This window comes from Capsicum annuum, chromosome 2 (genome assembly GCF_002878395.1).
Source record: "Capsicum annuum cultivar UCD-10X-F1 chromosome 2, UCD10Xv1.1, whole genome shotgun sequence".
Lineage (NCBI taxonomy): Eukaryota > Viridiplantae > Streptophyta > Magnoliopsida > Solanales > Solanaceae > Capsicum > Capsicum annuum.
In genome coordinates, this window is record NC_061112.1 from 80292599 (window position 1) to 80318150 (window position 25552).

At 34.0% G+C, this 25552-nt stretch overlaps 1 long non-coding RNA gene across 4 annotated transcripts; it reads left to right on the plus strand.

The window, feature by feature from the left end:
- The first annotated feature begins 1020 nt into the window (after positions 1 to 1020).
- LOC107858637 lies at positions 1021 to 17760 on the plus strand. 4 transcript variants are annotated; one of them, XR_007052152.1, is made up of 6 exons: positions 1021 to 1525; positions 7664 to 7725; positions 8740 to 8874; positions 10149 to 10370; positions 17068 to 17188; positions 17274 to 17760. It is a non-coding gene; the product is annotated as an uncharacterized LOC107858637 (long non-coding RNA). The 4 variants fall into 4 exon arrangements; XR_007052151.1 differs by having other exon boundaries at positions 1175 to 7725; XR_001671168.2 differs by lacking the exon at positions 10149 to 10370 and having other exon boundaries at positions 1193 to 1525.
- The last annotated feature ends 7792 nt before the right edge of the window (positions 17761 to 25552 follow it).

Sequence of the window (25552 nt, forward strand, 5' to 3'; positions counted from 1 at the left end):
CAATTTTATGGTATCTGAATTGTATAAGATTTTGTATTTTAAATTAGAGAATTTACTACCACTCATGGTGCTTTTTTCAAAAATATTGAAAATTAATGTCAATTATATTGAATTAAACAAATAAAATTTAAAATAGAAAAAAATATTGTATAAATGTGTTGAATGATAATATATCAATTAGAATGTAGGTGGATTCTTTGAGATTTATCGTTTTTTAAAATGAAGTGAAAAAAAAAAAGAATGATTTTTTTGGATAGAATTTGAGAAAAACAAGGATGTAGTGACATTAATTTTTGTGCTTATATATGTGTGTGTGTGTGCGCGTGTGTGTATATAGATGAAGGAGGAGAACTTGTTCTTTTGATAGAACATTGATCTCAGGTTGGGTTTTTTGATTTTCTTAGTCAGACTGGGAGGACTGTAAGTCATCATTTTCAATTTGATTAAACTCTTATTCAAATTCGTCATTAGCACTATCAGAATCTCCACTTTTCTCTAGTAAGAGATGTTGGATCTGACTAAGGACTGAATCATCAAAGTTAAGATTTCTAACCTATTTAGATAATTTACAATCTTTAGCAATATGATTAGGTTTTTCACACCTATAACATTTTCCATTATTGGGAGCAGGAAGAGCTGATTTTGTTGTTGGACGTTGTCTAGGATGAGAAGATTTTGGTTTTCTGAAAATATACGATTTGGTAGTAGAAACCTTCCTTTTAAAGGTTGATTTTCTCTGAACAGGGGTAGGCCAAATTGCTCACAAAAAATCCCTAAATCTTGTCAGGTTTATGCCCTGTATGTAGCCAGCTGCCTTAGTATCTAGTCTTGCCGATAGATTTTTAGGCAACTTACCGAATTAAACTTGTAAGTTGACCATAAGTGATCTCCTCATAAGAGATAATATCGCCTGAGTGTTGATTTTGAAGTTCTTCTTTGACTAGGTCCCTAAGAGACTTAGGTAATCCATCCAGAAATTTATATATATATATATATATATATATAAATCTATTGTTGTGTTTTGAAAATTAAAAACTCAAGACATGTTTTGTGAATATGGTTGCTTATTTTGTATTTTTTTTAGTTAAGATCGGGCTGATATCCCTTTTTATTAAAACTCAAAAATCAAGTCTTTACAAATCGAGCCCAAAAGTGACCCGGTCCAGTAGAGAAAAAGGCAATAGAAAGACAGCAAATGGAAGATGAAAGAACAATCTGGTCGACATAGGAAAGTAGCAACTTTGAAGCTACTAGGATTTCTTCATATTCCTCGGCTTTGAAGTCGAGTTTTCCTCCTCCGCTTGATGTAGCTGATATTATAAAGGTCAAGATCCGTACGTGAGTTTCATTGCAGATCCTAGCTCCCATCTTCCAGATCTTCTCAAAGATAAGTATCCTCTACTTTTCATCCAATCCTAGCTGTGTAATAGCTTGAAACCTTAACTTGATACCTAAACTTTGATGAGCTTATTGTGCTTACGAAATCTTGGAACTGGACAGCCTTATACTCCGATTTGGTTTTGAGGTACGCTTCCCAAACTTATGACTTATGAATCGGGTCTTCTAACTAAATTTAACATAGTTACTTAAGTAAACTGTGGATCGATTATATTTCATCTCACCTAAATCTCTGAACTGGTGTTGTGTAATAGATTCCACTGGAGTATTACTCCAAGTACTTAAAGATATGTTAAATTAAATTATATAAATCCCCAATTTTATCCAGCAAATTAACATTACTAAAATGAAGTTTTACTTATTCCTCTGTAAAGAAATAAACCTCATAGAGATTAATATCACCCTTATATAAGTTTAAGCAAAGACTTCAAGACCTAGTTATACTCAATTGCACTGTTGTCATGTTTATGTAAACTTGGGTTTCTGTTTGAACTTTGTTCTATAGTTGAGCTCCCCTGTCTGCTTACTTTACTATTCTTGAGAGTTTTGAGAGACACTTAAAAAATACCTGACTTAATCTGGTGCTTATTGATTCATTTTCATGATTCTATGATGTGGAATCTGTTGCTTTTTATGTATTGTGATTGCTTTGGCCCTTTTTGGCAACTCCATGAAATTGTTGAAAATAGTTGTACCTGCAAAACTAAAACACCAGTCAGCTAAGAAGTTTGTCAGTGTATTTTCTTCTCTGTAAGTGTGCTGTACTTTAATTAATTCCAACTCCATCATTTTTTGTATTCTTTTTATGATTCGTCTTATGGTCCAAGGGATCTCCCATTCCCCTTTTACTATTTTGACCAATCAAAATGAGTCAGTTTCAAGCTCTAAAGGAACCGTATGGTGCTCAACATAGCAGCTGCACCTTTACTTCATGGACAGTGCTTCTGCATAAATATTAGTATTTTCCTACAGCTGCCTACATGATGCATAAACTAAATCACCCTCATCATTTCTAATACAGAATGCTACTGAGATTGAACTTGGATTTCCTTTTGAAGTGCCATAAAAATTTCACTTATACCATTCTTGATAAGTTTTTTTGTCATGTAACTACCTCTATTTGTACGCGTTGCATGTACTTCTACAAACGTTCCACCATCAAAGTCCATTTGTTAGGTAATTCCTTTAACCATGAATACCTAACTGGGGTAAAAAAATGTAAATTGTTATCAATCTCATAAATAACCCTATGCATTGACATGAAACCTTCATGATTTATTGTGTTTCTCTTTTTTCATAACTACCAACATATTAAACCTGGGATTGCCAGCGCAATCGGTTTAATCCTGTTATTAAATTTTATATTCCACCATTTTAAGAAAGCCCGGTGACATTGCATATAAATGGTCTTTCAACACCTACACTCATAGTAATTCCACACTCTAGAAGCAAAGTTGCTCGAAATAAAAAGATGATGTACTATTTCTAGATGTGGAGTGTCACAACATCTGCATCTTGAAACTAAATTAACACCACATCTTTGCAGTATCTCATCTATAAAAATCTCAAACTTTCATAAAAAATAAACTAATCTTTAATGGTACCCCTTTACACCATATATACTTCCACTAAACCTCAACTTCCTTCCCGTGTCTAACTAAATGATAAGCACTAGACACAATGAATTTCCCATTTAATATTAGCATCCACCAAGGCAGGTCCCATGGTGATGCATTTTGACCGATAAGAATATTATCTATGCAGTGATGAATAATGTTAGTGGGAAGCACTGACTGCATTTTTGAGTATCCCATTTACCACCTGTAATCAGCTTGTCAATGTCACCTTCTTCTTTATTGAGGGGGAAATAAGGGTCAAATCACATAATACAAAGCTCCCAACTTGGACCCAATTGTCAAATCAAATATTAGAAGAGCCTATAGTTTTCTCCCACTAGATTTCTTGCTCTATGTTATCCCTTGCCTCTAGCATTTTCCTTCACACTTAAAAATCTTTTTTCCATTGAACTACTGTTAGAATAAGTTTCTTACAGTATTATTCCATATACAGTCAGTTCTCAAAGACCTAGTAGTTCTAAAAAACCACTATAACTTCGCAAACATAGCCTTCGATGTGTCAAAGAAATCCCTGAAGCCCACACCTCCCTCTTTTTTTTTAGGGAAATACATCTTCTCCCATAATAACTAGTGCTTACTATTTCCTTCCTCTTTAGTGCTTTATAGAAACCTATTAAAAATCTTAGGCAGTTCATAAAAAATGCACTTTGAAGGCACCACAACTGATAATAAATACAAAGGCATACTTTGTATAACACTGGTAATTACGACTATTTTTTCCCAAAAGAAAGTAATTTTTTTTCCCAGTTCTGTAGCCTTTTCTTCACCTTCTTGATGAGAGCATTATAATATTCTTTTCTTTTCCTTGCATGAGTGTAGAACACCCCAAATACTGGAAAGGAAATTTTCCTGGTTAAAACCTGTTATACCTTTACATCATTCATAAAAAATCCTGCAAATATATTATACATGTAAAAAGGGCTTTTACTCTCATTAATTAACTACCCAGAGATGCCCTGATATCCCTTCAAAACATTCATAATTAAATGTAAAGAAGTTTTATCTGCAGAGGCAAAGGTTATTGTATCATCTGCATATGGAAGATGATTTAGGTTCCTATCTCTATTTAGGCAGTCCATAACCTTTATACATTCCATCTTCAAACAAAGCATTAAGGGACCTTTACTACACTCCAGGTGATAGAATAAATAAAGTAGGTGACAGGAGATCACCTTGTTTCAATCCTCTCGTTGAGTGAAAAAACCTTATGACTGTCCATTGATGATGATTGAATACCAGCTGTTAGCCACGAATCTCCAAATCATATCTATGAATATTTCTGCAAAATCCATTTTCCTCATCACCCCTAGATAAGTAAAACCAAGAAACTCTATCATAAGACTTAAACATATCCAATTTCAATACCACATTAGCAGGTTTTTCTCTAAACCTAATGTTTGATACAATCTCCTATGTTAACAAAACATTCTCAATAATGCTCCTTCCTTTAACAAAGCCTGACTGATTACTAGAAATTAATTTTGGAAGTACTAATTCTTGTCATTCATGAATAACCCTTGAGATTACCTTGTTAATGAAATTGCTCAGGCTGATAGGTCTAACGTCTGAGAAAGTTTCTATCATCTCTTTTTTAGGTATCAAAACTAAATTAGTGCGAATAATACTTTTAGGAAGAGTATTACCTTACCAAAAACTTCTTACTAACTGAAGAACATCCTCTCCCACAATATCCCAACATTGCTGATAAAATAACCCCAAGAAGACATCAAGACCACAAGAGCTACTGCCATTTAGAGAAAATACTGCAAGTCCCACTTCTTCTAATATAGTCTCTGCCATCAATCTCTCATTATCCTTTTCACTCACGATTTCTTTAATATGATTTAACAATTCAAAATTTATACCTTTCTCCTTCTGAGTAAACTTACCCTAGAAACATTTGACTGCTTCCTCACCAATTAATTTGCTATCTTCCAGCCAAAAACCTTTATTATTCTGTATCTTGCTAAGTTGTAATCTCTTTCTTCTCCCCTTCACAAGACTCTGAAAAATATTGTGTTTCTGTCAACCAACTTAAACCAAGTTATCTGAGCTTTTATTTTTCTAAAATTGCTCTTTTAGGTGAAGGTACCTTTTTACTTCTGCTTGAGCCTGTTGTAGTATACTACTATTCTCTAGAGTAGGGTGTTCTTCAAATAACTTCTCTTTAATCTGCATTATTTCTTTTCTAATAGCAAGCTATTGAAAAATATCACCATACTTATCTCTACTCCATTTATTTCGAGTTTTTTTTTTTACATTTTATGGATTATAATTGAACACCCAAAACTATTACCTATTTCCTCTGACCTCCAATGCTGTCTTACCACTTCTTTGAAGGGGGGTTCTTCCACCCAAAAGGCAAGAAACGCAAAAGGTGTAACAACTTGTTGTGACATTGTATGCATTGTAAGAAGCAGAGGAGCATGATCCGACCTAGTTCTAGGCAAGTGCTCCCAATTTTGTAAAGCTGCATTAGAGAACGCGCTATCTAATCTTTCAAATATACAATCACTTCCTTCTCTACCATTCTACCAAGTATATGGGCTTCCTTTGAATGATATTTCATCAAGCTCACATGAATTCACTCAAAGTGCAAAATCCTTCATCTCTTGATGTAAGACCCCATAAAAGTCCTAGTCTAATTCAGTCCTATATAGCATGAAAAGAGGTCCCAGACTTAGAAAAATTCAGCTAAGTATTGACACTTAGTTTCTTTTTGGGCTCGATACAATGACTTTATTTTCGATCTTTCCAGCCTTGGATTATCAATCTTTTAGTTGATTCATGATCAGGGATGTTAATAGGTCATAACGGGTGAGTTTAAGAATTTTTGGACTAGTGTAAGGGTGAGTTTGGATGTCCAAAACAATAAGGTCTCGCGATAAGCTCACGACGCGAGATCCAATTGTCGTTTCTGGGAGTCGCATCGTGAGGTCTATTCCCCATTTTTGGGTGTCGCAATGCGAGGTCTATTCCCTATTTCTGGGAGTCACGATGCGAGGTTCATTCCCCATTTCTGGGAGTCACGCCTCGAGGGTCATTTACACGGGAAAAGAGGCCTAGGGGCAGTTAAGTCCTGTTTCCCTCACCCAAATCAGCTAAAACACGAAATTAAACACCAAAGAGGGCAAATTGCATTCATTATTCACTCAATCCTCTCAAGAACAAGCCCTAGTTTCATCAAGCTCAAGAATCAAGTCTCAAGAATTCACCACAATCTTCACGAAATTAATAATCAAGGTATGTTAGTGTTCATCCTTGGGTTTCCTTCCATCCTTGGAGTTCAAGAACCCTTTATAAAACTACGATTTTATTGATTCATGAATTTGCATATGCAAATTTGAGTTGTATTCATGCTTGTGTTGTATGGGTTTCAAATCAATATTTTGTTATGAGTTTCATGAACCTAAGATAGCATGTAGTTGATTGATGTAATTCCCATGTTACAATCCTTGAAATTGAATGTTTAAGTTGTAGTCATGATGCTTATGTGTTGTTCATTATTATGTATAACAATCATGCCCCCCAAGTGTTTGATAGAATGTCTATGTGAATTGAATAATTTAATCATGACATGTTAGTGTGTGTTCTCATTCATGTTAGTTCATGGCCTTCAAGTGTTTGGCAAATTGCCTCGGTGAATGAATTGTGAACAATTGACTATTGCTATGCTTTCAAGAAGTAATACGTTTTACCTTTATGCTATTGAGTCCTAGGAGTATTTATTATCCGAATTCTAGTTGTTTACTTAGTCGCAGTAGAAATAGAATAGACCAGTAAAAAAAAAGGTCAAGAATAGTAGTACCCAGTCAGTAACAGAAATCAGTGAACTCAGTCCAGTTCAGTCAGTCAACACGATCAGTGTCAGTTCAGTCAAGCTTAGAAAAATCTAGTGACCAGTGTCTATTAAGTTGGGAGTAGGATTCAACATCGAGCGAACCCAAGGATGGGGGCATTCCTTCCAGCAGAGGGTTTGACCCTTAGTAGCAGTCCCTGCATTAAAGAACTACGTAGCTAGCGTAGGGTAAGATGTCCTTCTGCCAAACTAGGGTTGACGCAACCGTATATATAATTCATGAGTCTTCCTATCAGATTAGGGTTGACCCAGCATTGTTAGTATCCCTTGTCAAGGTGCTAACATCTTTCCAACTTGGACCACAGGTTGGACCCTAACTCAGTTTATAATCGGGATATGTCGGTTAGAGAAACACCCCCACAGTTACAATTTAGTTTTAGACTCAGGATATAACTTAGTTCAGTTCTACAAAATCAGGACTGTCAGAAATAGTCACCCAGTTATCAGTAATACAGTTATCAGTAAACTCAGATATCAGTTACTCAATTATTAGAACTCAGAACTAAGTATTCAGTTTCAGTATGATCTCAGTTACAGTATACAAGTGTATGCACAGTCTTGAATAATCAGTATGTACAATAGTTTCAGTTGCCCATGTACTCTCATTCAGTTATATATATATATGTGTATATATATATATATATCATTTAGTCAATCATTGTTCATGCATATGAACCCATGTATATCAACCTACCTCACTTAGCATACCAGTAAATTCAAACTACTGACACATACTCTTTCTTTTGCACATTGATGTCTCATATCATAGGTTCAGACGCACAGGCTCCTGACCATACTTAACAGCTCAGGTTATCAGCAATAGATATAGTGGTGAGTCTTCATATTTCAAGGACAGAGTTATTTATATTAGTATTCAAGCTAGTTTAGTAGTCGGAGTTAGTTGGAGACTTATCCCATCAACTCCACATTCAGAAAGTTCAGTTAGTGGCTTATCAGACTAGACTATTTCAGATAGATATTTAGTTTTTTAGTATCACTATCAGTATTCAGTATTTATTATTGTATTCAAATTATGAACCTTATGACATTTCAGCCTAACTTCTGCATTGTTTCAGTAGTATTATTCAGTGCTCACAGCAGGTATCAGTCATGGGTTAGCTTGTGGTCCTTCAAGATTGTAAGCACCGTGTGACGTCCAGGGTGCAAACTCGGGGCATTACACTTGAAGTGTGACCGGAAGACAACCTATTTTTTCTTCTTCAGTCATCAAACAATTAAAATTTCCTCTTATTAACCATGGTGTATTAGTATTAGATAGATTGTATATGTTATTCCATAGTGAAATTCTTTCAGCTTCTGTACACTTAGCATATACCATAGAAATCAGTATGTGCTTTTGATCCTATGGTACCATTACTTTAATAGAGATTTGTTGATTCAAGTCACTAATTATTTTCATCGCATCATCCCTCAAAAAGAATCAAATATTTTCTAATATATTTGTTACAGCACTGTGCATATTTAATTTTCTCCTAAATCTCTGAATCTAGCCAACTTGTTGGAAAGGCTCCATAAGAGCTATTAGGAAAAATTTATGATGCCTATTAAGCATTTGGAGTCTAGTGAATGTCTGTTGAGTATTAATAGATCTTATATTTCAAAAAATTACTTTCATCATCATTGACTAATTTTATTTGTCCCAACATTTCTCTTTGGTATCACTCTTTTAGGTAATTGTTCAGTGACTTGCTTTTTCCCCTTTTTGATGCTTCTCCTCACTTTTTTGTGAATGGTCTTCTTATCTATTAATGGCTTCAACTTCCTTGTCTTCACCTTCTTCATCTCCAGTAACATTAACATCATTTGTATTATTTGTATTTTCAGGATTATTCCCAATTTGATGAGTGACTATGTCATGAAGTGCCTTTGTGGGACTAATCTTCACCGAACCAGGTTCAAGCTGCTGCAAAACTTAGTCTGGTATAGCATGCTCCGTATGAACCTTATCAATATCACCTGGTAAGTTCTCTAACTAACATGCTTTTATGGGTCGGTCGTCCTTGTCTAGAACTAAAACTGCAAGGAATTTACATTTCTAAAATATGGCAGATTAATGCTGTACTTTGATTTTCCTTCTTCTCAAATGTTAGGACCTCCTCCTGTGGATCAGATTCCTCCTCTACAATATCCCCCAATTTCGTACTACTTCCCCCCTTCTGCTTAGGTGTTTCCACCTTATTTCTCACTGTTTTCACACTACCAAAAATTTATATTTTTTCGACTGAATAAAATTAGTCGCAAATTTTCAACTACTTCAGTCAAAAAATTTAATTTTTAATTTTTGTTTTTTATAAAATATTTCTCCGATACTATTTGCGACAACAACAGTCAGAAGATTTGACGGTAAATTCAGGGAAATATATTTTTCGAATACTGCGACGTCAACACATATAAAAATTATCAATATTACTTTGAATAAATATTTTGACTGTTCAGTCGAAATATTTTAAGAAGATTAATTATTAATAGAATTATAATCCGCTAATAGTAGTCAAAATTTTTACAATAATTAATTAAATATATTATTAAATATACAATCAGACTTTTATACAGAGAGGAAACAATTAATTAAATGTATATCCGACTACTATAGTCAAAAACACTAATAATTAAATAAATATATGTCACGACTCGAGCCGGGGCCCTAGTCGCAACGAGCATCCCGAACCATGAAGGCCCGGGCGCCCCTTTCTATCTGGCAATCATGAACACCATTCTTATACAATGAGGGAAAATGCGGAAAAGTATTACAATGGAATCATGGTCATGTTTCTAAAATCAGTTTGACAATAAGAAAATAAGTCATCAACATCTAAACAACATCTTTCTCAGTCTGCAAAATCTCTATTACATACGACATCAATAGCTGTCTGAAATTTAGGACAAGGCCCCCAGTGGACCTAAACCAAAATAGATAACAACTGACTAGAAAAGAAATAGGCCTTCCGGAATAAAGAAGACTCACCAACTGCACTCTTCACTTCTGTCTGAATAACTATACGGTTTAGCAGGACCTCTAGACTGAGCCTCAGACCCTGAAAGATAAGGGGTCAATACAATTGTACTGGTACGCAGAGAAATTCCAAAATAACAGTTTTATTCAACATAAATGAGAACAATTTAGAAACAGTTTATAAATATACATAGAGAAAGAAAACACATGGGCATATTTATAAAACTCTGAACAATTATCTGAACTCCATGACTCACTCTTTGTTTTACTTCTGTGCTAGGTGGTCCACCCTACAACTCTGAAATTCTACGGGCTATATGGAGTCTGCCCTTAACTCGGCAGCCAAGCCCCGAACCCAAGTTTGCCGCAAGGGTTGGAGTCTCTATCTCTAATACGCTACAGGGCACTAGGCTAGCGTATAAGCCCTCTAGGGGATGTAATAACCCGTATCGGCAAAACACGGTTTCGGGCAATGAGTTATCTGAACTCGTTCCTTCTTCGGGTAACCACCTAACATCTCTTTGTGCCCATTTTTAATTCTTTAAGACATGTATACTCTGAAATCAAAATCTGAAAACTCTTAACTCTGTTATGGCATTTATTTAAATGGTATCGTTATACCAATGACTTGCAAGTCGCATATCTGAGTCATTAATAGCATATTATAAATCTCTTCTTTCAAAACATAAAGTTTGGGACCACCATATCAATAAACCATTTCAAAAGGGCTCTTACTTTAAACTCATGTGAACACATGCAAGAAACTCTCTTTTCAACATTTCAACAACATTGGTGGTCATGTATTTTTGACAAGCCATGCAATTCTTTCATTATATATATGTTCAATATTTTCAACATGTAAAACCCTCTCTCTTCAATTCAAATCCATAATCAAGTCATAAGCAAAATCAAGGTATTTATATTATGATCCCAACAATACATCTCGAATAAATCAAATCTTACAAAAACAAGATGTTTGTAAACAAGAAAGGGATTTCTAGTAGTTCATGCTCTCAATTCATCATTCAAGCTCTTCAAACACACACACACATAATATATATATATATATATGTATATAGATATGTACATATATAGATATGTATATATATATATGTATATAGATATGTACATATATATATATATGTATATAGATATGTACATATATATATATATATATGTATATAGATATGTACATATATATATATATATATATATATATATATGTATATATGTACATATATATTACATATATATGTATACTTATACATAGTTACGGGTCAACTTTGGGGAAAAAGGCCTCAAGACCAAAACTTTATCACCAATACAGTTTCATGATACATAAATGTAATTGTAAATCCAAAACCATTTTTGTAATTTCATGATTTCTAAACCTTCAACATAAATAATAAGAATTTACTATGCCCATGTAGTTTTAGGAAAAACCCCACGTACCTTAGATGATAAGATTTGAAAGATGGAACCTGATTGTTGATCCGTTTTCTTGAAATCTTGGCTTAAGAGTTGGGGTTTTTGTTCTTGGGAAGACGGAGGATGATTTCACTTTGATGAGAATATGAATTTTTTTGGGGTTAAATTGCTGTTTAGGGACTGAAATTCGGTGTTTTATACGTTTGGGGTCCAGGGGAAAAGACCAAAGTGCCCCATGACCCTTAAGAAGCTGAAATTGTGCGGGAATAGCCCCCGTGTCATGACCCTTAGGTGGGTTAAGTAGACCTCGCGACGCGACCCCTATTTGGGTCAAGCAACCCTCGCGTCGTGGGGCTATCGTGACCCCTTATTACCTCACACAAAAAATGGCATAACTTTTTACTTGGTTAGTGAATTTAGGCTAAATTGGTATCGTTGGAAAGCTAATTCGATTATCTACAATTTGGTGGGTATTAATCTGCCAAATTCTATAAATAAAAAAAGTTACTCGTTCAAAGATGACCCTTGTAGAATCAAATATCAAATTTTGGATTGTTGAAGGGTTCTTAGCTCAACTTTGCTTTAGGCTATTTCTATGAACATTTTTCACCTCATAACCACTTCATATACTAGGAGAAGGATCATGAAACATGAATCTAAATAAAAACCATGGAATTAGAGCTAACACACATAGGGACGACGGTTCAATTTCTTGCTCGAAAATGCGGGGTGTTACAATATATGACTAAATATATAATCATAACCTTATACGGAAAATTAATAATTAATTAAATATATTATTAAATACATATCTAACTACTATAATCAGAAAACTAAATAATTAAATAACTTCATACATAATTAGACCCTTATACAGAAAATAAATAATTATTTAAATATATTATTAGGTATATTTTTTACTGCTGTAGTCGAAATATTAAATAATTAAATAATTGCATATATAATCAGACCCTTATAAAAAAAAAAAATAATTATTTAAATATATTATAAAATATAGGTTCAACTATTGTAGTCGAAATATTAAATAATTAAATAACTACAGCTATAATCAGACCCTTATATAGAAAATAAATAATTATTTAAATATATTTTTAACTAATGTAGTTGAAAATTTTAATAATTAAATAAATATATTATTAAATATATAATGAAACCCTTATAAAATACATTACAGAAAACACCCCCGCCTATTCTCTCTAAACTAGGGTTACTGCGATGGCGGTTTGAAGGCTATAGTGACGACGACGATAACTTGGTGGTGACAGTGACAGTGAGTTGGTGGAGGTTTGGTGGCAACGGTGACGGAAACCCCAAGTTGTATGTTTTTCATCTCTAAATACATCTTTCATTAGTTTCTTAGCTGTATTGGTTCAATATCTTGCTTGGGGAATGGGATTATTGGTTCCCTTTCTCGGATGGTTGTGAAGTTTAGAGGATAATTAAGGAGCTGCGGACGATGACTTCCCCGCCATAACTAGGAATTCTTTTATCAGGTTGAATACAATCAATGGGAGGAGTTGTGTTTGTCTATGTTCTTGGTTAAGTAAACAATGTGTCTTATGAGGAATTTAAGAATTAAAGGTGTTTACATTTTAAGAATGTGAAGTTAGACTTCGAACATTCAAACAAATGAATGTATGCTAATGCAAGACTCCAAAGTGAAGGAATATTGTTGATTTTCACACTGAGTTGAAGTGTTTCAACTGCTTAGTAGCACTTGAAAATTACTTACTTGAATTTGGTGTTTACATTAAACCAAACAATTTGACCTTAATTAAGTAATACAAATTAAATTGAGAATATTAATTGACAAAAACTTACTATAACCAATTATGATTCAATGATGCCTCCAGGTTCTTAAAATGTATTTTCTTGTTTTAGCGTAGTTTTATCAGGTATGTGAGTTTATTTTAATTGGTTTTTCAAGTTCCTTTTGCAAGAAGTATATTTCAATACTGGACATCTTTTACGTTCAATTTTGTTAGATGGTTGCACTGAAAACCAAAGAGAATGTTCGAAGTTTCAATATCTAAAAAGGAAAAAACACGTGCATTCAAATTCATAAACTCTAAGCAAGTAACTAGAATTATGCTACTTAAGACTTACGAGCAAAAGGAAAAAAAAGAGTACTACGTGTAATTGATCTTTGGATTTGGCAATATAATAAGCCGACATTTAAATGTGGTTGATTTATGCTCTAGCATTATGCACAATGCAGCAATATAAGAACAGAAAATAAGAAAATCTAAAAAGCTTAAACTTAAGATGGTCCAAAATTTATTTAAGATATACAGTATGACTCAAGTTTTTTTTTTTTTTTGACAGTATAGCTTTTTCTTGATCTGATAAATTTAAAGAAGTACCAAAAATCCAGGCCAAACATTCACTTGGGTGTTGAATTCATTGTCTTCATCTATTATACTCTAATAACAGACAATTAAACAAGGGGTTGGAGCTAAAACTACTGGAAGAACAAAAATTACTTGATCACAAACAAGAAGCCTTTACAATTATACCTACTCGTATTCGTTTATTTTACTGTATTGTTGTTGTTATTGTTGTTTTTGTTTTTGATTTCTTTTCATCTCTTATTGAGCGGATTGTTTATCAGAAATAGTTCTCTACTTGTTGGATTATATTGGCTATCGTGTTGTTGGACTCAGTTTCTTGTATTTTTTTGTTTATATACTATAATGTTTTGCTGTTCTTGGTGGATTTTCTTGGTATTGAAATCCGTCCTCTGTTTTAAGAGATCCAATGTGTATTAGAGGAGGTAGACATGAGTCCTTTAATAGAAAAAATTTAGTATGTCTATACCCTGAACTGTAGTAAATAGTTGTAACTAACATGTTGGCACGAGTCTTCAAGTTTCCAGAGAAGGTGAATGTAGCTGCTCATAAGAAGAAATGGATTTCTTTACAGTATGATATAATGATATAAATCTCATAGATTTGGTCGTGTGAAGAAAAAATAAAATAACTTTAGTGGCAAGCATAGTTAGTGTCTTTCTGTTCTATTGAATGTTGGAGCTATATGAAACATTTCAAGATGCCTTTGTAAGTAAATTGTTGTACATTTTTTAAGCCCTGAAATGTATGAAAACTACTGTTGGTGTTTTTTCTCCTGTTATTGTTTTGGTTCTCTTACTTTTGTTTCTCTTCTTTATTGTTATTGTTGCCATTCTTGTGTAGATGGAAAATGAAGATCGTACATGGATGTATAATAGAACTTATCTTAATCGTGTGAGTTGAGGGAGGAATATAAAGATGAGGTAGCTGGATTTATTGCTAAAGCAATGACACTTAATGAGTTTCTTACTGAAGGGATAATTAGGTATCCCTGTTGAAAATATAGGTGTGGCAAGTTATTGAGTCCAGATGTTATTACATTAGATCTTTATAAGAAGGAATTTATGTTGAATTATACCGTGTGGACAACTCATGGAGAGAGTAGTACTGCTAATAATTTTGCTTTTTAGAATTATATTGAAAGTCCAATAATAGAGAATAATGCTGAAAGTTCTCGATATAGTGAGATGGCCAAGGATGCTTTTGGGACACACTCATGGGACACACTCAGGAGCTCAAATGAACCAAATGATGAGTCTAAACACTTTTATGAACAGTTAAAGGAAGCTAGTCATCCATTGTATAAAGGATCAATGCATTCTAAGTTTTCTGTCGCAGTTCGGATACTAAGTATTAAGTCAGATTATTCTATTTCTCAAGAGGGCATGAGTTCTATCATTGGACTTATGAATGAACTTAACTTAAATAAATTTGACTTACCCAAAGATTTTTACACAACAAAGAAGTTGGTTTCTAAGTTAGGACTTTCATCAGAGAGGATTCACTTCACTGTTGCGAGAAAGGTCGCATGTTATTTTATAATGAAGATGCAAATTTAGAACATTGCAAATTTTGTAATCAGCCTCGTTATATGGAAGTCATACATGCCAAAGGGAAGAAGGTTCTGATGAAGTCGATGCATTACTTATCCCTTATACCACGGTTAAAGAGGTTGTATGCATCAATGAGTTCTGCCCCTCATATGAGATGGCACTATAAAAATAAAAGATCACTTGGAGTTTTATGTCATCCGTCAGATGGAGAAGCATGAAAGCATTTTGATAGTGTTTTAATTCTTGATTAGATATTGTTGTCAAAGTAAAAGATTACTGATCCAGAAAGGGATAATACTGGTAATGGGATGTTATTGTTTCTGACAAGAGATTTGGGGTATTATGACTTCAGGGAGTCTCTATTTGAGGGAGAGATGAACTACATAACCTACATTGTTAAACATAGCCTGTGTTTCCAGATGTAGTATTTCCTTAGAAGGTTGTAACTTTGAAAGGGTTGGCTTTGGCTTATGCAAAGCAACAAGTTTGTTTCGTGGTATATGCTTCTGTACTTCACGATCTTTAAGCAACTTTCTCCCTGTATTGCTTGATGGAGCAGGAAGTTCAGAATCATCAGATAATAGAAACGAGTAATCTCTATTATCTTTTAACAGAACTTGAGAACTAAACATGGAAAAAACAAATATCATCGCCACATATACTCTAGTATCTTGAAATTTAGTTGGTTGAGTGAGAACAACTTTTGGACTTTGCCTAATATATTCCTAGCTCAATTTGACCAAGTTTGACAATGAAATTTCCAAGTTTTGATCTTAATATGCACTTGTGTCCTGAAATGTGCTTTAATTTCAACTTTAATCTACAAATGGATGATGTTATTGTTGTTTGTGTTATTCATTGCTATTGGAAGAAGTAACATGTGTGTTGCTGTTTTTTAAAGTTTGAGATTATTTTTCAATCACTTTGAAAATGTTGGTTATATTCCAATTAGTAGCAGTACTATAAGTGGATATATGTCAAAATCATCATCCAATTTCTTAGGTCCATGTATTGTTTATAAAGCCCACACATACTAGCTTCTCTCTCTATTTTCTATATGCTCATTACTGCCCCTAATATCTACAATACACCTAAATTTGTGATTTGTATACTAAGCAAAAAGATAGAAGCTATGCGAAGTTAAGAAATAGAGTTTCAACAACTAGCTAGAGTGGAAAAATTGCTGAACACCTGTGTATTTCTTTCTAGTAATATCACAACATGAAAAGTTGCTTTTGCAGAATAATATACACAACGACACAATGTTAAACTTTCATTTTTAACCTTTTAACATATCAACATCGAGTGTCAATAGTATCTACTATAAGATTTAGTCTCCACAAGTCACAAAGCTGCCACTCTCATAATCACCTTCGCAACTGCATACAGGAGACTCCAGTCCAAGAACAAGCTAAAATATATAAGTCTTCATGATAATGCCAAAGTACAGAACACATGTGTGAAGCTATACTCTAAATGTGTGAATCTACAGACACGGGTGTTAAGGGTAACACTGCCTACATGCTTTCCTGCACACATTTAGAAAGAAAACAAGGCACCTGTACAAGACTAAATGTTACAAAGCTACAAGTCGAAGAGAAAGGAAAACAAGTTTCAACCATTAGGCATCTTCTCCTTTCTCTTACGATAGTCTATCAATACTTTTTCACGTTCTGCTGGTAGTAGTAGACCAACTAGGTAGGTAGTAGACCAAATATATACAAGTTTAACAAGAGATACTATATGTCCAAGATATTATTCCACTGAAAATTTTAGGTTATACTCGAGAATTTAAAATCATTTCAATTTAAAATCATAGTTTACTTATCTCTTTTCTAAAATTTTACAGGAATTCTTAAATGGTGGAAAAGAGCCAACTTTTCTTGAGATATTCGAAGAGGCTCATAAGAAGAAAAAGAAGGACAAGTACAAGAGAAGATTGAGTCAAAACATGCGTTAAGGATGCATATGTAAGATATAACTTTTACATACTTTATTTTATTATTACTCAACTTAGCTTGTTTACATACTGACAAATAATTTTCTTTCGAGAAGGATTTCAAAAAAGCATAGAAGATTGGTATCAAACCAAACCTACTTCAGAGGATGGTACCATGGTCCAACCATCACCTGCAGATATGACTAACATGTAGACAGCTGCGGTAGGTGGTTCAAAGAAAGGTAGAACCTACGGTGTGTGGTTCTCCAATCCTCAAGTAGTCCTTCGTTGTTTCCCAATTTCTCTTCTACTTTACAAATTATGGAATAAATGGAAGCGATGAGAAAGTAAATTGCAGAGTTGATGCAACAATGAGCAACGAATGATGCTAAGTTTGTCAAGTTTGCTAAATTTGAGGAGTTGGTCAAGAAGCACATGCCTCAAGTATCTGATGATGAGGAAGAGGAACTTGATGATTATTAGATTGTAGTTCTTGTTTTTGGTTGTGACTTTTAGACTTTAAGTTCTCATGGGATGTTTAACTATTTGACTCGATGTTTGTTTTGGATTGTAATGTTATTAAGACTTAAAGTTCTCTTGAGATGTTTAAATTTTTATTGTGTTTGATGAAAAATACATTAGGTATGTTGTTTGTAATATGAAGGCAGTATAAGCTAATGAAAGAGCAGTATTGCTTGAAAAAGAAAATAAATTTTCAACTGCAATAGTCAGAAAAGTAAATACTTTTCAGAAAAAGATTAAGATTTCCAACGACACTTGTCAGAAAAAAATTAAACAATTAAAAATACCGACCACAATAGTCAAAATAATTATTTTATTAGTTTCCGACCATAATAATCGAAAAGATTTTATTATTAAATGTTTATTTATTAAAATTCTGACTACGGTAGTCGGAATAATTATAATTATTAAATAATTATTTATTAAAATTTCGACTACACTAGTCAAAATATTTATAATTATTAAATAATTATTTATTAATTTTCGACTACAGTAGTCAGAATACTTATAATTATTAAATAATTATTTTTAATTAGTTTATTAATATTTCGATCATTGTAGTTGAAAACTTTCGACCACTGTAGTCGAAAATATTTTTTCGACAAGTTATATTTTGACTATCATGAAACGGTCGAAAGGTTGTTGGAAATACCTTATTTTTCGATTACATTCCGATTACAACAACTGTTGGAAAAATACTAATTTCTAGTAGTGTCAAAAGAATTTGACACCTATTCTTTTGTAGTCATTTCCTATGCTTTAACACCTTTTCCTATGTTTTTCATCCCTAGCTCTTGTGATTCATCTGTCAACACATCAAATGATTTTTCTGTCACAATTTTTTTCTTTAGATCTTTTACTTTTTCTGCATCATCACCCAGGACATATTCGTCATCTTTGTTTTTAACAATCTCCTGTTTGTTGGATGCCACCTTCTATTGTCTCGTCCCGATCTCCATCTATTTTGACCATTGGCCTGCTGATGCTTCTGCTGAGGACCCTGTTCTTGAAATTCTTTTCCCTCTTCTATTGATATTTCCTTAATTCTGGATGGAAGATTCTACATTCCACCTCTTCATGCCCCTGTAGCTTACACTTCTTACAATAGGAAAAAATTATATCATAGTTAATTTTAACATTTATGCTCCTCATTTTCTTTGTAGCTTCATTTTATATATCCATCATCATATATTGATGTCTTTTATCCAAAATATCTAATTGAATTTTCACCCTAGCACAACTTGGGCGTGTTTTATTGATAGTTGCTACATCTAAATGCAGGGGTTTACCAACAACAGAGGCTAATGAAAACAACGATTCATTGACAAAAAAATGTGTGCAGAAGATCAGGAAAGGAGATCTATGCTATTACTTGAGTTATTTCTTCATCAAGCTTGAAGTTAGAATCATAAATAAGTGAACGCATTTGATACAAGTTTCCATCTTTTTCATTAATGTGGTAAACACTTTTAGACAGAATATAAATGAAATCCTCCTTTAATGCAAGACTGATTAATACATGCCTATTACGCAAAAAAACCTACTTTGCAATTACCTTTAAGTCCACATTGTAAAAGTATTTACGTTCTTAATTTTGATAACTCAAGCCATTCGTAAGAAACTTTATCCACAATAGCATATTGAAGGTTCTCTATGATATACAATCGTCTAACTTTCTGTTCAGTCCACTTAATTAGTGGAACAACATTCTTGAAATCAATCATTTTAATAGGAATTGGGATTAGTTCCTGCTTATTCTCTTGAATTTATTTGTTTGCATTGAGATTAATAATGATTGAATATTTTTTAGCTAAGGCTGCATAAGGATTAATGATAGGTATAGATGAATTGCTAAAGGGACGGAACTGGACGACAGAATCAGTAGGTGGTGATTTCCCAGCCTTCAGAGAACCTGTTCACCAATGGAAGCCAAGAAAATATGCCATGTAATTGAGATCCCTCTTTTCGAAAATAATTGTAATTTTCACTTTTCGAGATTGAAAATTGAAACGGATAAAAATTTTAAAGTATATTTCCTCCATCCAATAATAATTGTCCACTATTGACTTGACACACAATTTAAGAAATAATAAATAATAAAGATAATTATACTATACTACAATTTGAATGTAATATGTTTAATGTTTTGAGAATACATGCATTATAATAACATTAAATACTAAGGACAAAATAGACACAAACGGATAAATTATCCGTTAAGTTTGAAAAGTATTATTGGACATCTACTTTTAGTATGGTGGACAAGTAAAGATGGACGAAGGATATACATTTTCAATTTAGCACTAAATAATTACTCCTTTCGTCCAACAATACTTGTTCACTATTGATTTGACACACATGTTAATAAACAATAAATAATAGGGATAATTTTATCATATCATTATTTGAATATAATGAATTTAATATATTAAAAAATACACTCAGTTATGAATAGTAGTAATATACTCCCTCTATTTTAAAAAGAATGATCTACTTTGACATGACACAAAGTTTAAGAAAATAAAGAAGACTTTTGAATCTTGAGGCCTAAAATTAAAGTTGTGTCAAATGTACCAAAATGTTCTTTAATCTTGTGGTCCTAAACTAGTCGTCACACGATGCTTACGACCCGGAAGGACCACAAGCTAACTCATGACTGATATCTATTGTGAGCACTGAATAATAATACTGTAAAGAATGCAGAATTTGGATGAATTGCCATAAGGTTCAAAACATCTGAAATACTGATAAAACATAGCATCTAAAATAACAGTCTATAAAACTGAATACTATAAAAAAATCTAGTCTGAAAGTCTCTAATCTAAACTGTCTGAAAGTAGAGTTGATGGGACAAGCCTCCAACTAACTCCGACTACTGAGCTACTGATAAACTAGAATACTGAAACAAAAGCATGTCCTCGATAGATGAGGACTCACTACTAAATCTGCTACTATTGGCTGAATCTGGCTAAACACGGTCAGGAACCTGAGCGTTCGAACCTATGATATGAAACATCATAGCGTAAGAAACTAGTATACAATCAGTACGTGGGAATGTACTGGTATGCTATATGAGGTAAGGCTGAATGCAAGAGCTCATATGCATGAACAATAACCGACTGAATAATATAGAGTAACTGAATATGAGAGTACATGGACAACTAAAACTACTGTAAAAACTGAGTATATAATACTGTGCATATATGTATACTGTAACTTAGCTTTTCTGTAGTTAAGTAGTAAGTTCTGATACTGAGTAACTAAAAATCTGAAGTTACTGATAACTAAATTACTGATACTAAGTGACTGTGTCTGATAATCTTGATTTTGTAGAACTGAACTGAGTTTTACACTGAAGATCGAGACTGAAACTGTGAGAGGTAATCATCTAACCAACATGCCCCGCTCTGAATTGATTAGGGACCAACCTATAACCCTAGTTGGAAGGGTGCTAATACCATGCCACGGGTACTAATACTGGCTGTGAGTTAACCCTAACTAGCAGGAAGACATTTTGTCATCCCTTATATAACAGAAAAATCCAAGAGAGATGTGTCAACCCTTATCTAACAAGAAATCATCCCAACCTACGCTGGCTACGTAGTTCTGTAACTCAGGGATTGCTACTAAGTGTCAAACCCTATACTAACAGGAATGCCCCCATCCCTGAGTTCACTCGGTGTAGAATCTTACTCCCAACTAAAGAAACTGAACTGATCACGAGACTGTACTAGGATTGACTGAACTGTTACTGAGAGTGTTAACTGACTGGATTTGGACTGATACTGAGTTTCACTGAGTTCTATAACTGACTGAGTACTACTGATCGTGACATGACTGATACAATTATGTAACTGACACTGGCTCTAGGTAAACAGCTAGATTATCGGGTATTAAATACCCCAGGACTCGATAGCATAAAAAGTAAAACATAGCATGATCATAAAGGCATAACAATACTTGCTTGCTAACAATACACTAATTTAGACATTCAGTCAAACACTTGATAGACATAATCTTGTGCATGAATGGAATCACATATTAACATATCATGTTTTCACTAGTCAAGTCACATAAGTATTTTATCAAACTCTTTTAAGGCATAAACTTGTACATGATTAGAAAGACATAATAAACTGTCTTGATTCTACTATTTAATTCACATAGGCAATTTATTCTGTCTTGATTCTACTATTTAATTCACATAGGCAATTTAGCAAACACTTGGGGAGCATGGATTAGTTCACATGGTAATGGCCAACACATGAACAACATGAATACAATACTCAATTTCAAATTCAAATATAGAATTCATGAAATCTAAAACTTGTATTTTGAAAAAGGTTTCTTGGGCTCCATAGAAGGTAAGGATCCATGGATGAATATCTAACATACCTTAGAACATTCATTCTTGAAGGTTCTTGGAGGATTTCTTGAGGATTGACCTTGATTTCTTGAACTAAACTTTTTGCCTCTTTGAGAGAGAATGTTTTAAATCTTGAGAAAAGTGAGTGAATAGTGATATAATAGGGTATTTAGGGCATAATTTTGTGTTTAAGGTTAATCTGGGTCATGGAGAAAGACCCTATTACCCCAGGAATATTTTTAATTTCCGTCACTAAAAACCCAATTTGGGCCCCTGGTGCGACGCGACACAATCGCATCGTGCTATTGGAAAGTGGACAACTGAGAACTGGGCAGATGGCGTGACATGACGCCATCACGGTGCCTCACTGGACTGGAAACTAGGCCTTGGCACGACGTTCCATTATCGTAGAGCAATACTGTAAAAGTGACCATTGGGAAATTGGCTGGTGGTGCGATGCGGTGGAATTGCGGAGCAACACTAGATGCGAATTTCACCCTTGACACGACTCGCCATGATCGCGTTTCCTTACTAGATTTTGAAAATTGTGAACTGGGCTTATGGCGTGATGTGTTGGTATCGCGTTGGCTCACTGAAAAATGACTATTGCCACTTATACGTTTTTCGCAGCGCGTTAAAGTAATAGGTGGAACACTGTTTCACTAAAATAGCTCTAACTCTTCGTCTGGGTATCAAATTTGGGCGAACTTTATATCGTTGGAAAGCTGACTGAATTTTCTACGCATTGGTAAGCTCTAAACTGAAAAATGCTGAGTATTTAGAAAAATTTATATGGAATAACTCATGTACTGAGAGTTAAAATGAGCTTAGGAAATACGGGGTATTACAATATCTCCCTCTTGGGAACATTCATCCTCGAATGAGACTGATTAAGTTGAGAAGCACTGATATACTAAGTTTACACACTGAACATGCATATCTGATGCATGGAATACATGAATGAACTACTAACAAGCTGAATTTTCATACTGAATATGCATATTTGATGCATGGAATACATGACTAAACTGATTCATGAATGCATGACTGAATATGCAACGGTAATGGATACTAAGTTTATAATTATAACTGTATCATGGACCTGATTGTAACTAAGGAAGACTGTCACCTTAAGTTGAAAATACTAAGGAACCATAGATCAATTACTGAACATGTATGAATAGGAACATGAGAACATGATTCAGTTTGAAACGTGATACATGAACTGAATTGATTTCTTGTACAAATATCATATGTCTGATATTGGGACTTGAGAGTCAACTTAGGAGCACCCGTTATTTCAAACTGGATATTGTTCCGTGAAGAGAAACTAAAAGGTTTAGGACATGAAAGCTCGAGGGCTTATAATGCATTTCCCCCTTGGTACTTTATGTCCCCCGTAGAATGCTGACTTGACTGGGATTCTGAAGAAAAACTGAGACGATGCACGGGTCACCTACAAACTAATTCGTGAATTAATATCTAAGATACGAAACTGAGGCATGATACATGAACTGGGTTGAACTTGTAACTACTAGGATGCTCTATCTTGGAATAGTCATATTCACGAAACTTCAGATAGTACAACTTGGTGGAAAGATGTGGAAACCGTACGAACATGTCCGGCTGACTGCTAAACTGAATTCCTGGATTTATGGACTAACTCATTCTGAAAACTTATACTCAATTGGAGCATTTCTTGACACTCTTTCTATAAAGTTCTACTGACTTTAGGGAGCAAGGAAATCTTGTCATGGTCTGGATAAGACATCTGAATGAGAATTCACCATATGGCTTAAATTCTGTAATATGGGCACTAATAACTCTACCTACTAAGGTCTGAGCTATACTAAACTCTCCCACTATGTTGAAACCTACGCAAATCTCCGAAAAGCATTTAGCCGCTTACATATCAACATGACATTCAAGCCTTTCTTCAAAACTACAACCTCATGTAAAACTAGCATGGAACAATCTTTTCTTAACATAAAACATCTACTCTCTCCCTTCTAAGAAACTGCTTATCACTACATCATTTCATAAGAAGAGTTCACTAAAGGTTAAAACATGAGGACCTGAAGCATGAATGACACTATACCAAACTTGACACTTAACTGAGGCCTGAGGAATAGAACATCACTATCCTTGATTTTATCAAGCGATTTAAACTTAGGATATACATGACGAAATCTGAATTTAGCTGATCATTAGGAGTATAGCATAAGTCATGGAAACTAAGCACACTGTAAGGCATGAATACATGAGTCATGAGCTGCATGACCTAAGTTTGGAGTTTTTGTATTCATGGAACACGATTTGTAACACTGAGGATATTGGAACTTTTTATACTAGAAAATGTAAGCATACATTATTTTCGATAATGTGCATGCATAGGAGCTATGATTATAGATCTAACATGTACTGTGTTAGTAGATATCGTGATAACTGAAGTGCAAGACTTTGCATTGAGGTAAGGACGGGTTGGGCATCGACCTCTCCCACTGCTTCTCTGCACATACTGACATTACTACTAAAATCTAAAAGTCTGACTTGGTTAGTTGTTCTACCATATCCTTGTTATCTTAAAGCCATTATTCTAAGTCTGTGAGCCACTTAATAAACTCAAAATCGAACTGAAACTACTTTACTCTAGAGTCTGAGATATGACAATGCTCATAAATACTAAACTCATTCTGAAAGACTACTTCTGATAATGTAAGGTCCACTGCTAGTACTTCTTTTAGACACAAAATTCTTAGCTTTTTATTTCCCCCAACAATCATAATATAGCAACCTTAACATTGACTAACTTAGAATTCTCAACTTCTCTTTCTACTAGTTCAATCTAGTGATTCAAACTTAAACCAACTGAAACTGAGGTACTACCCCATCATTCAAGAATTGGTTCATTAAGAAACTGAAATAGAATGACTCTATTACTGAAATTAACTGAAGAAGTTTTTCTAAAATACTGTAACCAAGCAATTTCTGTATACTCATCTAGCTGGAATAAATTTTCCTACTGAGGTGAGCACTAAGAAAGGTTATGTTAAGATTTCTAGTCTGACTTAAAGTTGACTGCTATGCAATGAGTTACAAATGACATAGAAGCTTCTGGTCTAATAAGGCATGAATATGTTAATGGAAGATCTGTAACGTACCAGTGACCGCATTAAAAAAGCTTACCTGATCTTGTCTGGACTGAAGTGCATAAATCCTGTTTGGGCATTGCCCACTGATGACACTGGAAGTAGCACCCTGTTGATTTGGGCGATTAAACTGAGCTGAAGGACGACTATACTAACCCTGTGAACCTCTCTTAAGACAATCTCTAATTGTATAGCCTGGATTTCCATACCCAAAACATATGTCACTGCCAGCCCTACACACACCTTGATGATTTCTATCATATTTTTGGCAAAGTGGGAGGATACGACCTCTTTTCATGCTACCTTGAGACTTAGAGTCTGATGTGCTATCTCGATTGATATTTTTAATCTTTGGCAC